General features: G+C 37.4%; 1 long non-coding RNA gene across 1 annotated transcript; it reads right to left on the bottom strand.

The window, feature by feature from the left end:
- Positions 1 to 7,562: 7,562 nt before the first annotated feature.
- Positions 7,563 to 11,705, bottom strand: LOC127564210 (uncharacterized). The gene is made up of 2 exons (XR_007954203.1): positions 11,397 to 11,705; positions 7,563 to 8,820 (listed from the first exon to the last, which is right to left on the bottom strand). It is a non-coding gene; the product is annotated as an uncharacterized LOC127564210 (long non-coding RNA).
- Positions 11,706 to 17,601: the final 5,896 nt, after the last annotated feature.

The raw sequence follows: 17,601 nt of genomic DNA, 5'->3' as shown, positions 1-17,601 counted from the left end.
ACAAATTTTGGTATGTTGTCTCATTGTTGTCATTCTCTTGAGTGAAATTATTGTGTTTATGATTTGCTATTTCACCCAATCATTCTTTAGGTTGAGATTATTTAGTTTCCATTTACTTTTTGGTCTATTTACTCCTAGGTTTTTCTTGAATGTAGTTTTTATTGCATCGTGATCTGAAAAGAATGCATTTACTATTTCTGCCTTTCTGCATTTGATTCTGAGGTCTTTATGCTCTAATACACAGTCAATTTTTATATAGGTTCCATGAATTGCTGAGAAGAAAGTATACTCCTTTCTGTCTCTATTTAGTTTTCTCCAAAGATCTATCATACCTAACTTTTCTAATATTCTATTTACCTCCTTAACTTCTTTTTTATTTGTTTTGTGGTTTGATTTATCTAATTCTGAGAGTACAAGGTTGAGATCTCCCACTATTATAGTTTTGCTATCTATTTTTTCTTGCAACTTTCTTAACTTCTCCTTTAAGAAGTTAGATGCTATACCACTTGGTGCATACATGTTTAGGATTGATATTGCTTCATTGTCTATGCTACCCTTTACCAAGATATAGTTTCCTTCCTTATCTCTTTTAATTAGATCAATTTTTGCTTTTGCTTGATTTGAGATAAGGATGGCTATTCCTGATTTTTTTACTTCACCTGAAGCATAATAGATTCTACTTCAGCCTTTTATCTTTACTCTGTATGTATCTTTCTGCTTTAAATGTGTTTCCTGTAAAAAACATATTGTAGGGTTCTGGCTTTTATCTGCCTCTGCTTTGTGGAAGAGTTCTTCCCATTCACATTTATGGTTAAAATGACTAATTCTATATTTCCTGCCATCTTATTCTCCCCAGATTATGCTTTTCTTTTTCTTACCTCCCTTACCTCCTTCCCCAGTATTAAAGTTATGGGCACCACTTGCCTCATGCAGCTCTCCCTGTTTAGAATCCCTTCCACCCCTTTGAATCACTTCCCCTTTCTTATACCCTTTCTTATTACTCTTTTCTTTTTCCCTTTTCCTCTCACACTTTTTAATGAGGTGAGAGAAGTTTCTCTGAAAGCCAAATACATCAATTATTTTCTCTTTGAGCCAAATCTCATGAAAGTAAGATTCACACAATGTTCCTTCCCCTTCCTAAATTCCCTCAGATATGACAGGTTTCTTTTGCCACTTCCTGGGAGGTAGTTTCCCTCTTTTTATCTCTTCTTTTCCCTTTTTCTGATACTATTCCCTTTCCATTTCTATTTCCCTCTTTGTTTTAATATTATATCAGAAAAATCAAATTATACATGCACTCTTTATGTATGTCCATAATAGAAATAGTTCTCAAGAGATCTTTTTACCTTTTTCTTCTTCACTTGAGTCCTATAGTTGGAGATCAATCATTGGATTTCCTAATACAAGATGAGACTGTTTTAGTTATTGAAAAACCAGCAAGAATCATTGGATTCCTTGAGATGAAAAATTGTTGATGAGACTTTTTGCAGTACTTCAGAGCTTACAGGAATTATTAGATTCCTGGCACATGAACTAATGGACAATGGAATCCTTTTGGACTATTTCTAGGACTTATGGACATGTATAAAATTTCAGGTTGATTCATGTTATTTGTTACATTACTACTAGCCTGTGTTATATTGCTATGTGCTTATATGTTTTATGTAATTGCACGGATCATTGGACTTCTTGAGATGAAAAATTGTTGATGAGACTATTGCAGTACTTAAATTTTCATGTTGATTCTTGTTATTTGTTACATTACTACTAGCGTGTGTTACATTGCTATGTGCTTATGTAAATTATGTATAATGCCTTCCATATTGATGGATTTACATATACTATGTATATATGTTCCAAAGTTCTGGCCCATATTGATGGATTTATGTATACCTGTTTCAAGTGATCCCCTTCAGAAAAGCTGGGCCCTATGCTGACCTGCCTTCTTGTTCTCCTCTCCATCCTAAGTCCAGAAAATGAATGTTTCACCAGCTTCAGGAACTGGTTCACGTTCTGAAGGCAACAATGCAAGACCTTTTTTCTACACTCTATCCAAAGCACAACCCCCATTGCCAATTCCGTGGTACCTAAATCCTGCCTATAGTCCTTATTGTGTGTCAGCAACAGGCTCCTGTGCCTACCAGAGTGAACAGAAGACCCTATTTTCAATCTCAGTCTTCATTTCCTATGTTCCAGCATGCTGCACATTTTTGTCATTACAGCAACCCTTCAAAAAAAAAAACGGAAACCAAAGAGACCCAGATTGATCCCCCCCAGCTTGAAAACAAACCCCAAAAGCAGCAAAATTCAAAATCTGATGCTAATGGTTGCAATGTAGGTAGCTTAACAGGTAGAGTGACTAATGGAAAAATTGCTCTGGAAAAAATGCTGCACAAACCTTTTCTGGCAATCTTCCAGATTATTTTCGGCTGGTAATTTGTTGTACTCACAGTATTTGTGAATTTTACCAATCAAGCACCATTTCTGAGGCTGAATTTGGTAATTAGGAGTTAGGGTAGGAGGGAGCTTAGAATGATGCGTGTGTCTTCTCTGCCATCTTGGCTCTGCTCTGGTAGGGTTATTTCTAAAAGTGTAATATTTTTATGAACTTCTTGGATCCTTTTATGTGGATACCCTGTCAGTATCAGTTTTAATTGATTGTATCAAGCCATCCTGAGGTTATGCCATTATTTAAAAGGCCTCTGAAAATAATAGTTTTTTTTTCTTTGTCTTTCTGAAAATGTTTCTGTTATGGACAATATTCAATTTGGGATTTGTTTATGTATTGGGTATTTTAAAGAAAAATGATTTGTATATTGTTCACTTATGAAACATCTGCTTAGATGTGAAAGATAAATTGAGAACTTACTGGGACAAATTTCTTATGTTATCAATAAAAGGTCATGGTAAATACTCCATTAGGATTTATCTGAAATTTTGGTTAATGGGATTTGTTATTGGAAGTAAAATTTCTTGGATTTATAATTAATACTATTTGGGAATTTTAAAGCTCCACTTTCTGACAATTAATGGGACAGTCACCTGGAATAAAACTGAGTTAAGGCTACTTTATCCTGTATGTGCTGAAGGATCAATTTTGACTGCTTATATTATGTTATAGTCAGGTCCCTTCAGTTTTTCCTCCTGATTTCTATGATCAGAACAATAGTTGATAAGAACTATTAATGCAATTCAATTATGTCATATCTTTCTGTTTTCAAGTTGATTGTGTGTAATCATTATATCCTAAATACTTAGGCAAATGAATATTTGGCTGTCATCTATCTGTTAACTGGGTATTTGTGTCTGTGAATATTCAGGTTTTTAAAGGTTTCTAAATAATGATAGAACAAGTAATAGTGGTCTATGAGACCTAACTGCTGTTTTATTTATTGGGACTATAACTGACAACCTCTTGCCTGTCCTGTTGTTTCTTCTTACATAGGAAGCTGCTGGCCAATCTATATTGGCCTCTCTATGCTTTGTTGAAGTCTTTCTATCTCAGACTGTTCTAACTTTTATTTGTTAGATTTGGTTTTTGTTCTACATTTTGGTCAAATTACAGCTATATTGAGCTGCTTCTGGGATCTGGATCAGCCTATTGAAAGTTTTGATTGAAAGCCACACTGCACCCACCCCCTGCATGGACTGAGAGTCTCCACCCATTCTCAGCCTGAAGCAGCTTAGATTGAGACCATCGCCCATGCTCTTAATGTACTTTATGGGGGAATTGAAAAGTGGCTAATGGAATGTTGTTAAAATTCTAACTGTATTACTATGTGTTTAAGATTTGGGATGGAAATTGTTGAAATTGGGTAACTGTTGCTGTTAATGATGTTTATAATATGTATTTGCATTATTTACTTTGTTACTATTTTCCCTTCAGGAAATCCCTACTGTAGTAGTCTGATATGTATAGGAACTTTAATTAACTCTTGGATTTATATGTGGGATTATTACTTGACAATTTATTTACTTCTCTTTAGATGATCCTTCCATAAGGAAAAAAAAAAGGGAGGAAGAGATAGGGAATTAGGGAAACTGGTGAATTTTTCTCAAAAGAGAGAGAAAGAATTGGAAACCCTAGTTTTGTGTTCACTTTGCTTTAGGCACTTCTGCCCCACCCCTGTCATTGTGCGCTTATCACTAAAGCCTTTCTAGTAATCCTTCTTTTGTTTTTACTCCTTGTTTGGTTAATTATTTAAACTTATTAGACTGTGATTGCCCCTTATTCTGTTGAAATTTCCCTGGCAGATTCAGTTTTTTGGGACTGTTTTCTAATTGCTTATTTTTAGGAAATATCCAAGATACAGGCACCTTGTGACTGGCAATCTCTCTGATCTCTTTCTCTAGTTCTGTCATCCCAATTCCTTAATTAGTATTTCAGCATTTTCAAAGGACATTGCAGTTTTAGTATCAGGCCTCTAAAAATTTGGGATTTGCCTGCCTTGATCTTCTAACTGTGCATACTCTGATAACTCTGCTCAGAAATCTGGATCCTTTCAATATTCTAGTAGCAGTTCCTGTTTTTCTGAGCGGGGACAGGTAGAGCTATTCCAGGACTCACTCTTCCCCCTTGGAGCTTTTGATAGCCTTGGGGGGTACCCCTCCTAGGATGGGAAGCATGACTGTCTTGAGCACTCCTGCTTCCTCTATAAGCAGAGGCCAAGTTAAGTGCATAAATGATCACAGATTTAACACAGATTGAATTGTCCACCTCAAACTGGATTCCCTGGCTCAGATGGTGCTCTAGAACTGCAGAAGACCTAAGGGGGTCTTTGTACTACTGTTAACTCTGGGGTTGTCAGGGAAAGATTTACCCTTGCCATAAGTCCTTGTTTTCTAGTTTTATTTTGGTTTAATTGCTTCACATAGAGTTAATGAAAATTATAATATTAAGACCTTCCAGGTATCTAGGGGAAGGTAATTCAATGATTTGAATATTCAGAAGAGAGAGTGTGAAATATTGTGCCTCAATTCCCTAACTGTCCTGCCTCCATTTCCCTAAATTGCCCTGCCTCAGTTTCCCTGAATTGTTTTACCTCAGTTCCTTGAATGGTTCTGCTTCAGTCCCCCTGGTTGCAACCCCCCCGCCCTTCCTTCCTGTTCATTAGGACTGAGATAATTAGGGCTGGAGCTGGCCACTCTGATATTCCAAAAGACTCATAAAACTCCAGATGTCCTATCTCAGATACCTAATTGGCATCCTCTATCTCTAAGTTCCAGACTTCCTGGCTTTAGTTGGACACATCCTAAGTCCTCCCACTTTGTAAGAATTTATGGTCCTACCCCCAAACCTGTTAGAACCGGATTGATGGTCTGTTCCTACTCTCAGTGCTCTGACTCTACCCCTTGGCTTGGCCTTAGAGACACATGTATATATTTCATGGGAAACTCACATTTGTTAATGGATTCTTTGAGATAAAAGTCTCATTCAGCCCTGGGATCAAAAATGGATTCTTTGAATCCAAAAAATCTCTCCCTTTCAGAAATCTATTAAAACCTCTCTAATCTCTATCTTGCCTCAGTTTCTCCAGCATTACAATAGACCTTAATTGCCCTGTATAATCTAGTTTATAGTCAGAACCATCTACAGAATGAGGCATATGTTTTTCAGATATAGCTCATAAATTGGTTTGAATTTCTTATTTGAAACAAAGAATTTATTGGACGGAGATAGTATATGTGTTAGGAAAGTGATATTGATACAAAAAAGCAGCAAAGAAAGATTAAGGAGAATAAAAAATACAATGCAAAGTCTTTAAAGCTTTCATTTTTATATTTGTACCTCTAATACAAATTGGATTGAAAATGGGGGATAGCAAAGGCAGAGCAGCCATGCTAGTAGAGGGGGAAATGTCAGGTATTTATTTGTTTTAAAAAGTAAAGTCCTCTTTCTTTAAATTCCAGGTTCATTCAGGAAAGGAAAGAAAATTGGGGTAGAAATAAGCTTTTCCAAAAGAATAAACAGAGGGGAAAAAGGTATTATAGGTAGGAACAGTCTTCTAAGAAACACATTTTGATTGAGTGTTTCCTTAGCGGTATACCTGTGGCAAAAATTTTATGAGTCTCCTTCCTGTCTGCTCCCCTCAGCAATTCAAGCCTATTATACCAGCTAGACATTATATTACTATTCTGGTTCCAATGAAGGAGTGTAGCTTCTAGGTGAGACAGTAATAATTTTAAGGTTCCCTGACCTTAGAGGGTTTCTATTCTAACACTCTGTCAGTGATTCTAAATTCTTCTGGCTTTGGAATCTGTGATCCTGAGGGCCTTCCCTTCCCCTCCCCCCACTTGGAACACTTGGGCACTTGGAGCACTTGGAGCTCTTGGAGCACTATTGTTCTGGCAATTTGTTTGGCAAATTATTTTATCTCTGTCCAGTTTTCTGATTTGTAAAGAGAAATAATAATTGTTGTTGTGAAGGTCACATGATTGTAGCAGTGCTTAGGAAAAACCTGCTATAGGAATGTTAGCTACTTTATTAGACATAATTGCTTTATACTTGATAATTTATATGGTTTTTAGATGTGACCAAGAGAAAAATGGCTTCTATGTGTGTGTAAATTAATTTGGAAATTTGTTATTTGAGATAAGATAGTAAAAGCAAATTTAAAGAAGCTCTAATTAAAGCCCACTAAAGGATTATGTGAATTGCAATCTATTTGTATTGATAGTGTTAAAAGAATATTTAAGAGTTTGGGAACTTTAGGAAAACAGAAAAGCAATTTACTACTATTTTAAGAACTGGCTACAACTGCTTTTGAGTTATCTGGAGTCAGACTTCTGAGGGCCCTGTCAGTAAAAACTGGTTTCTAAACCCTTTTCCTGGTTCACAAAAGAGAAATGATTTGCACAAATTGGAAAATAACTACATGGCACTTCAATTTGTCTAGAACATTTAATCAGAATTTAAGGAATATCATTAACTAAAATTAAGTTAATTTTAAAATCTGTTCTATCTCAATGTTAAGAATTGTCTTATTTTCTCCCTAATACAAAAAGGAAACTTATATAAGGGAATAGAAATTACAGCTAAGCTTATTTGACTTTTAGGAAAATTCTAAAATTGTTAACTAAATTATTTGGAGTTATTGTCAGTATGTTAAACGTAAAATTTGTAATTACTATGTGTGAAACAAGGGGAATGAGGTGAAAGTCTTATCAGTTCACCCCCAAGTATGAGGTGTGTAAAACCTTTTCCCCCTTCACATAGTGGGGGGAGGTATCAAGCAGTACAGCCCATGAAAACATTAAGAATAGTTGGGGTGGGCAATAGCAAGCTCAGCTCTTTCTCTGGGATTTCTGTCAACTCCCCTTAATTTGTAAGCTTGCCAGTTTTATTGAAACCATCAGGGTAAGTAAGGTCTTCAGCCCTGAGAAATGAGCCTGTTTAGGATTTATAGTTTACTAAGAATTTATAAGCCTGTATAATGATTTATCCTTTGCACCAGGTTAGGTTTAAATATACTGTCCCGTCCAGCAGGACCTCGTTATTCGTGGGGTGTCGAGGAGGACAAGACCTGCAAGAGAAATGGGAGAGAAAGGGGAGGGAGACTACATTGCGGTGGAAAAAGGTCTCGTTTATTGAAAGAAGGAGCCTAGTTATATATGGTTTGACTACGTGCGTTTTCTGGGTGGAGGGGTGCCAATGTAAAGAGAAGAATGTCAGAACACGGGTGTGGCTGACCTCCTGGGGCATACTTGTTATCTGGTTCCAGGATGGATATGGCCGACTTCCTGTCTCCAACGTCTCCCCCTTCCTTATCATATGCATGATGAATTATGGGTCGGTGGAGGGCCTGTCTTAGGCTATGCGACGCGCATCTGGACCTGCAGCCTACATAATTCATTTGGCAGGACTCCTGTCCCGTCATGGGCTCCTCCACAGCTTTAGGCCCACCTAATTATCTCGACAGCATCTACGATACCAGAGGGTGTTGAGTTCGGCCTCTAAAATTGGCAAACTGCAGAGGCTCAAAAAGTGGATTTTGCATTTGTTCCAATGACTCAGAAGTATGGAGCCTTTGATAGAACACGTGAGTACTCTTCTGAATGGCAGCATCCACCTGGGACTTAACAAAACCAGTTAACTTAGCAAACAGCCAAGGTCCGAAAGAAATAAGAAGGAGAATAGCCATGAATGGTCCCAGAAGAGTATGAAGAAGGGTTGTCAGCCAGGGGGAGGTTGAGAACCAGTTTGGATACCAGGATTAATAATCCCAAAACTGAGTCTGCCAGGGAAATTTTAACAAAATAAGGGATTCTAAAACTAAAGCATCCAAATTCAATCTGAACTAGTGAGATAGGGGGTGGGGCAGAAATGCCTAAGGCAAAGTGAATAGGAGCTAGGGGTTCCCATTCTTTCAGGTATTTTGAAAAAAATATACCAGGTTCCCAATGTTCTATCTCTACCTCCCCTTTTTTTTTCTCACAGAAAGGAATTATCAAATGACCATTCCCCATATAAATTCCGAGAGTGAATCAAAATCCCTATACATAAAAAGCCCTTAAACATAACAGCAATAATTACACAATTTTAACAAATCCCATATCAAATCTTAAACACACAGTAATAGATGATCCAGGTAAGGTTTAAAAGTCAGTCATCAACCATTCCCAAAGTCCCTCATATCAGTCCAAAGTACAGTCGATGCAGGGTCCAGTCCATGGTCTCATTTAAAACTGCTGCTTCAGGCTGTGAAGTGATAGGAGGCTCTCATTCCTTGCAGAGTGGGTGTGTGCCGTGGTGACAATCAAAGCTGATCAAAGCTGATCCCGGTTCCAGAAGCAAGCCAATATCTGTAATTTGACCAAAATCTAGAACAAAAACACAAATCTAGCAAATAAAGATTAGATCAGTCTCAGATAGACTCAGTTCACCAAACTGTTGCAAAATATGAGGAGGCCAAAATAAATTGGCCAGCAGTTTCCTATGTGAAGAGATGAGTTTGCTTTACAGGACAAGCAAACGGCTGCAGTCTTACAGACCCCTGTTAATTGTCCACTTATCATGTAGAACTTTAAAGGAACAGAACACAAATATCCAGCAACAGACAGATGACCAGACGAAATACTTAGTTGCCCAAGCATTTAGGATACATGATTACATATGACCAGACTGAAAATAGCAAGGCATGACATAATTGAATTGCATTAACAGCTTCTTTTGACTATTGCTCTGATCAGAGAGATCAGTTACAGAAGGAAAAATTCAAGAACATAACTATAACATAACATAAGCAGTTGAGTTTTAATAGCTTATCAATCAATTGCCCCAGTAACTGTCAGAGGGTGGAGCTTTAAAACTCCCAAATAGCATTAACTAATTAATTCTAAGCCCAAAAACTTTTACCTCCAATAACAAATTCCATCAATCAAATTTATGATAAATCTCAAACAATTATTTATCATAACCTTATAGTCATAACAGAAAGAAATTTTGTCTCAGTAAGTTCACAACTTAGAACAATTATCATATCTAGGTAGATGTTACATGAGTGAACATTATACATACAAATCATTTTGCTTTTAAAATACCCAATACATAGAAAAATATCCCAAATTGCGTATTGTCCATAACAGAAACATTTTCAAAAGGACAAAGAAAAAACTATTATGTTCAGAGACCCTTTAAATAACCTCAGGATGACCCAATACAATCAATTTAACTTATACAAAAGACCCAATTCCACATAAAAGAATGCAAGAAGGTTTCTAACATAACAATTAAAACTTTTAGAAATACTCGGACCAAAGTATGGATCACATTTATGACCATATTCCTCAACCAAGAAAACTTTTATCTATCAAAAAAACACAAATATTCAATCATTTAACCTACTTTCAATTTTATTGATCTCACCTTTTACTTTTAGAATTTCAAGTTTAGTGTTTGACTGGGGGTTTTTAATTTGTTCCTTTTCTGGCATTTTTAATTGCAAACCCAATTCATTGACCTTCTCTTTCTCTATTTTATACAAATAGGCCTCTAGAGATATGAAATTTCCCCTTATTACCGCTTTGGCTGCATCCCATACATTTTGGTATGATGTCTCATTATTATCGTTTTCTTGGGTGAATCATTTAACCTAAAAGTAAGCATGTCCTTAAAAATCACAGTTTGCTGCACTGCCGCAATCAGATAAGAAAAAAAAAAAAGCAGCAGGAACATACTTAAGAGGGGTGAGAGGAGGAGAGGATTCCACATGGCCACCCTTCCCCCACTCCTGACCCCCTAGAAAAAAACTTCCCTCAGGTTCCCCACTCGATTTCCTACATGGGAATCCTTTTCAAGATTTAGCCCATCAGTTTCCCAACATGAGATTACTTCCCAAATCCACCTGTTTCCAACTTTCTCCTTCTCTCTAGCTACATACTTAAACAATCTCCTTAAAGAACTTTCCTACCCAGATGCTACTCCAAAAAGTCTTTCACCTTCCTTAAACCATGCAAACCTCTAATTTCCCCTACAAATGAGTCCTTCCTAAATCACTTGTATTCCTCTTTCCTTTTCCCTTCAAAAACCTGTAAGATTCACACTATAGTGAATAACCCAAACCTCCACAAAACCCACATATGTCCAGCAGAGCTGGATTTAAAGTATAATTTATGTTAACAAATAACTCAATATATTTCAGACAGTAACAAACTGAATCAAACTAATACAGCTGTCTTTAAAAGTTTTTTTTTTCTTTTCCACCACATTTCTTCTAACAGCTATTAGCATCTTATCTCCAGAGCTTTTTATTGCCCAAGCCAGGCTAAGCTTGAATTTTATTGCTCTTTACTCTAGTAGGTTTTTCCTTAAAAAAAAATTTAAAATCACAAGCAAATTTTCCTTAATCATTGTTCTTAAAACTTAACAAAGCTCTTAAATCAGCAAACAGACTAGCGGCTGTTTCCAAGACCTCAACCCCCAGAGAGAGGTTTGTTTCACCTTGAATTCCCTTTTCCCATTCCAGAATCCAAAGGGGCTTCTGTGAACTTCCAAGCCCATTTAGTGCTTTTCTCTGCCTTCACAGAGAATGCCTAGATAGTCCATTCAAACTTCTTTCCTTTAAATGTTAGCACACTACTCTTCTATATATATTTTAACTTTCTGAACTTTCAAATCCCTTTCAATCTATTTTTTTAAATTCATTTCCCCCCCTTTTTTTTTTCTTCCTTTCTCTCCCTTTTTACCCTTTTTCTCACAGGCTGCTGCAGTCAGCCAGAGACAGAGAGAGAGAAAGATTTTTCCAACTTCTTGATATTTTCTAAGCCTGCAACACAGAGGCTGAATTCTTAACCCTTACTCCCCTTTCCCTGAGTGAATCCTTAAGATCTTTAACAAAGATCTGTTCCTTAGAAAGCTTATGGCCCATAACTGAAATGAGGTGGACGAAACTACTCACCAGAATTAGGGGTCCGGACGGCTGCAGGGGTCCACGAGGACGACTTCAGGGGTCCACCTGGTCAAGAGTCCGTTCCTCGAGGCCCACATTGGGCACCACTTGTCCCATCCAGCAGGACCTCATTATTCGTGGGGTGTCGAGGAGGACAAGACCTGCAAGAGAAATGGGCGAGAAAGGGGAGGGAGACTACATTGCGGTGGAAAAAGGTCTCGTTTATTGAAAGAAGGAGCCTAGTTATATATGGTTTGACTATGTGCGTTTTCTGGGTGGGGGGGTGACAATGTAAAGAGAAGAATGTCAGAACACGGGTGTGGCTGACCTCCTGGGGCATACTCGTTATCTAGTTCCAGGACGGATATGGCCGACTTCCTGTCTCCAACAATGTACAAAATAAGTTAAACAATCTCCTATATGTGCAAGTGCTGGTAAACTTCTGAAATAATGTATCTATCCCTGAGTTGTAATTAGTAGAATTTGGTATTAGAGAAAAAAAACTTTTGAAACTGTAACTGATACTCTTTTGAGTTTTGAATTTGATTGCCTGATCATTGTCAGTAATTCACCATTCCAGAGAAATGCCATAAGTTATTCAGAGGAATGACTTCCTGAATAGTCTCAGGTGGATGTCTTATCTGGGCAAGCGTTGAGAATACAACCTTAGCTTCCAGTTAAGTTGGGATTCTTCTCATTCAGTTTCCCAGTTCTATCTTTGTTTCCCCATTTCATTATTCCTGAGAATAATTGTAAGGTAGAATTGATACTGTATGATTGGCTGTTAAACAGAAATAAGAATGCTTTATCTTCTCATATACGCTATCAGACTGAAGCCTGAAAGACCTGTTTTGATGCTATTATAATCATGTTTCTGTTTTTTTCCTCTTCTAGCAAATTTCTATAATCAGAGCAAATTATCAGTAGAAGCCATGAGTCCAAGTACATGAGCCCAAGGCACAAAATGGATTTCTACCTTAGATCTTTTTTTTTTTTTAAATATATTTTATTTTATTTTATAATAACTTTATATTGACAGAATCCATGCCAGGATAATTTTTTACAACATTATCCCTTGCACTCACTTTTGTTCCAATTTTTCCCCTCCTTCCCTCCATCCCCTCCCCTAGATGGCAAGTAGTCCTATATATGTTAGATATGTTGCAGTATATCCTAGATATAATATATGTTTGCAGAACCAAACAGTTCTCTTGTTGCACAGGGAGAATTGGATTCAGAAGGTAAAAATAACCCGGGAAGAAAAACAAAAATGCAAATAGTTCACATTCATTTCCCAGTGTTCTTTCTTTGGATGTAGCTGCTTCTGTCCATTATTTATCAATTGAAACTGAGTTAGGTCTCTTTGTCAAAGAAATCCACTTCCATCAGAATACATCCTCATACAATATCATTGTTGAAGTGTATAATGATCTCCTGGTTCTGCTCATTTCACTTAGCATCAGTTTATGTAAGTCTCTCCAAGCCTCTCTGTATTTATCCTACTATCTACCTTAGATCTTAAAGATGCTGTCTTTTGCATACCATTACCAAATAAAATTCTTTTTGCCCTTGAAGGGGCAAATCCAGGAAAATATAACCCCCACCAATTAATATGGACAATTATATTCATAACATGGAGATAGCTCAGGGCTTCTGTGATAGCCCCTACATATTTGGACAGGCACTGGCTATCCAGTATGTTGATGATATCTTAATCTACAGCCCCACCTGAGAGGCTTCTCTGGATGTAGCCATAAAAACCTTAACTTCCAGCCCCACTTCCCTCAGCCAGGGCAATGAAGTTTCTTTGTCTAAAGGTTCACATTGCCTATCAAATTTATTAATCATTCCCTGAACTGTTGTGTAATTTTGTGGGCATTACTGGATTTTATACCCAAGTTCAGTTATTGCCAAGCCTTCTATAATTCTATTCAAGGTCCTGATATAATACCCCTCAAATGGGGGCCCTGATCAAGCCAAGTTTTTAAGACCCTGAAAACTAAACTAATCTTTTGTCCCAGCCTTAATCCTACCTAGAGCCTTTTACACTGTATATTGATGGAAGGTGGGGCCAGGTCCTAGGGGTCTTGACTCAGTTTCTAGAACCCTATCCCAGATCTGTTGCTTACTTCTCAAAGAAACTTGGTATTTTTGTGGTGATCCTCCTGCCATAGAGCTAGCTGCCAGAGCCCTTGTAATTGAGGAAGTCTCTAAGCTCACCCTAGGCCAACTGTTGGAGCTTCTGAACCCCACCAAGTTCAGAGCATTTTGGCTCTCACAGAGCTTTGGAATTGGGGAAAGGACACCAGAAGCGGGATTCACTTCAGGCAAGGAAAACTGGCTTGCAGATTCAGTTGCTCATGCTGCCTCCTGTTTGCCTTTGACCATGGTACTTTTAATTCCCCTGCTCCCCAGCTCCTATATTCTCTTAAATAGTTTCCAGGAGCAAACTCTTTGCTAAAGAAAAAAGGTTTTACCCTTTCTCCTTCTGGGTGATTTAAAACACCTTCAGGTCAACTTCTAATCCTGAAGCCAGCCAATGGGAATTTCTCTGTGGCCTAAACCAAGCTACTTACTTGGGAAAAAATGCTCTCCAATCCCCAGTGAAATCTATTTTCGCTGACCACAGTCTAGAAGAAATAAACAGGTTTGTCAGGTCTGCCCAGTTAATGCCCAAGTAAATCCTAAAAGGGCTTTTAAATTTGCCCTCTCCTGAAGCCCACCCAGAGGAGGGATACACACACAGGGGTAGGATTGGCAGATATATTTTATACATGTTCCCTCTCAGGGACTTTAAGCTGCTTATGGGTTTTCTGGACACCTTTACTAATTGGGTAAAAGCCTTCCCTTGTAAGACTGAAAAGGTTCAGAAACTTTTCCTAAAGGAAATCAAACCCATTTAATATTAACTTCTATCTTCATTCTACCTGTCATACTCTTTACCCAAGACTTAATGCCTTTTAAACATTATGGTGCTTGCACCACAAAAAAAATCTGTCTGGATGAGAGACATTCATGATAGTGTCATTTATCCACCCCCAGTTTTCCTCTGGGTAGGTTTGCTTGTTCATGTCCCTAGGAACCCTCATACTAACTCCACTTTTATTCTTTGTTCTCATATTTGACCATTGTATTTTTAAACTATTTGTGAGATTTGTTTCCTCCAGACTCCAAGCTATGAATTTCTAACAATTTGTTCACCTTGAAAATTAGTCCAAGACCACTCATAGTAGTTGGAACTCAAGTTGTCTCATTCAATTGGAAATCTAGGGCTGGGGGCAATGACAACATTGAAAGAATCTCATTCAGCTGAAACTTCAGTCTCAGATTTTCTTATAAAAGCACAATTTTAAACTCATAATTTGCAGAGGCCTGAAGCAAGACTATGCCTTGTCAAGGAACCTCTCTCTCCTTGTTATAGCTGCCTGCCTGGACCCCTGACCACTGTGAAGACATTCTCTTCTCAATGTTAACACTTCTGTTTATTTCTCCACCAGGATTTCTCTGCCAGCACTGTTATTTCTCAGTGAAAATCCCTTGTTATTTCTCTGCCAGGACTGATTTCTCAGTGCCAATAAACTTCCTTTTTGCCACTAATATTTCTGGTTCATGAATTCTTTCATGTTGAACCTGTGCTGACCAGAAGGGGATTCTCACACTTCAACTCTCTGCCACTAATCACATCAAACCCATTGACAATCAAGAGGCAAAGTTTATTGTAATTGTAATGGCAATTGAAGTGCTTAAGTTCCAAAAGAATTTAGCAAAGAACCAGAAGAAAGAAGATAATTATAGGATAAAGTTAGAGAGACCAGTTTCATGTTCCTTATTTGCTAATTTTATGGCTTACAGGTAGATTTGAGGGGTGATCTATTCACTATTGTCTCAGGAACTTGGTTATCACTGACCAGAAGCTTATCTGACAATCAGCAGTGTTTGTAGGACTATCCTAAGGCCAGAAGACTTTAGAATCATAAACAGATAGATTGTTAGAACAGTAGCACTCTAAGGTCAAAGGATTTCTGGATCACTGCCATATCTTCTCTGAAGTCTAGGGGAAGAAATATATATTATTATATTTCTAAGGCCAGAAGACTTTAGAATCAAAAAGATATATTGTTAGAACAATAGCACTCTAAGGTCAGAGGACCTCAGGATCATTACTATATTTCCCCTAGAAGCTATACCCCATCAGGTGGCACAACAGATAGAATAGAAGGCCTAGAGTCACTCCTCTTTATGAGTTCAAATGTTGCTGCAGACACTTACTAGTTGTGTGACTATGTAACCCTGGGCAAGTCACCTCACCCTATTTACCTCAGATTCCTCTTCTGTAAAATGAGCTGGAGAAGGAAATGGCAAGCTACCTCAACAACTTTATCAAGAGAATCCCAAAATGGCATTACATGGCAATGGATTGGACTGAAAAGATGCCTGAACTAATACTAATAACTAAGGGTATTTGGAAAGGCTCTGCCTAGGAGATGACGCCTGAAAGCCAAAGGGTCCTTTTGTATCTTGCTTTGTTCCATGACTAGCTAGGATTGAAGAATTCTTTGTCATTGATGTCCCAAGCTACTGTTAATGAATACTTCTCTACTTAATAGATTGGTGCTCAGACAAGGGATTCGATTTTTCATCAGGATCATACTTGGGATCTTTACAGCTTCCTTGAAACCACTAGACTTTGTTATTTTGTAATTATCTTTTTTATTATGAATTTAATAATCATCAACAAACACTCATTTCAGTATAGAAAGAATAAAAAAGGGGGATTGATGTAAAACTGAACCTCAGTTACCGTGTTTCCCTGATAATAAGACCTATCCCGAAAATAAGCCCTCCCCTTACTGTGTAAGAGTCCTCTAAAATAAGCCCTCCCCCAAAAATAAGCCCTATTGAGATTGCTACTGTAGTGAAGGTGATCCCCTGCGCTACACGATACATTACAGTACCCTCTGTATGCACCGTCCTCCCCCACCCTGTGAAACGCACCCCGTGCTCCAAGCTGCATCCAATCAGAGCTGCAGCAGTGAGCATGTCATCCTGTTCTTCCCCAGTGATTTGCTTGCTGGCGCCATTGAGAGCATTAAAATAAGCCCTCCCCTGAAAATAAGCCCTCTGGTGTTTTTTCTGTGCAAAAAAATAATAAGAAGTGTCTTATTACCAGGGAAACACGGTATATACAGTTTATATAGTTATTAGAATTAGGAAGTTAAAATGACTCTCCTTCTGTCCTCTTCTGACCTTTTTCTCTTGTCTTCTGGTGTTTTTTTTCATGCATTTATTGAAATTCTGGATGGTGGGGAAGGTTTTGTTTTGAATATTTTTTTTAACCTGCTCAGAGTTCTGTGTTCCCAGAAAAGCCTTTGGAATCCCACATTATGATGAATTGTCAGAGTAGGATTTCTGGCAGAGACTGAAATAATAATTATTTTGCATATACAAGTGGTTTAGATATCTATAGCTATATGAAAAAAATGTCTTACATTCACTAATAACTTTATTATTATATCATTAATTATAATTACAAATGGAAATGTAGCAACATTATCATAATATTATTTTATCATTATTTTACTTAAATAATTAAAGAAAATAATTTACAAATAACTCAGACTTGCTACTACATCCAGAGTCAGAAAGACCTGAATTCAAATATACTTTCAAATGCTCATTAGCTATATAACTCTAGATAAGTCACTTAACCCCAGTTTCCTCAACTATAATAGTACCTATGTACCTCACAGGTTGCCTTGAAGATCAAATAAAATACTATTTAAAGAGTGCTTATCACAGTGCCTGAAACATAGTAGATGCTTAATAAATAGTTGTTTCCTTCTTTTTTTGTCTTCATTCAAGAATTCTATTCAATGCAATGACCAACTACTATTTACAACAAATTTTTGAAAGTGCTTTTAAACATATGAGGTGATTTAATTCTTACAAGGTCCCTGTTAGGGAAACAGAGTAATTATTATCCTTACTTCATATATGATCAAATTGAGGACTGGGGCCACAGAGTGAGTTGACCAAGAATATGCATCTAATATATTCCAGAGCCAGGTTTTCTGAATCCAAATTGAGAAATCTTTTCCCGTGTCCTAAGTCTACAGTCATGGAGAGGCCATGTTTAAACAATATAAAGTGAGCTATCACTTTTACAGCTGCTTTGGCTCAAAATGTAAACAGGAAAATCCAGACTTCCTGTTTC

Source organism: Antechinus flavipes, chromosome 5 (assembly GCF_016432865.1).
Source record: "Antechinus flavipes isolate AdamAnt ecotype Samford, QLD, Australia chromosome 5, AdamAnt_v2, whole genome shotgun sequence".
NCBI lineage: Eukaryota > Metazoa > Chordata > Mammalia > Dasyuromorphia > Dasyuridae > Antechinus > Antechinus flavipes.
Note: the sequence above shows the minus strand (reverse complement) of the source record. Positions and strands in the feature narration are given on the sequence as shown.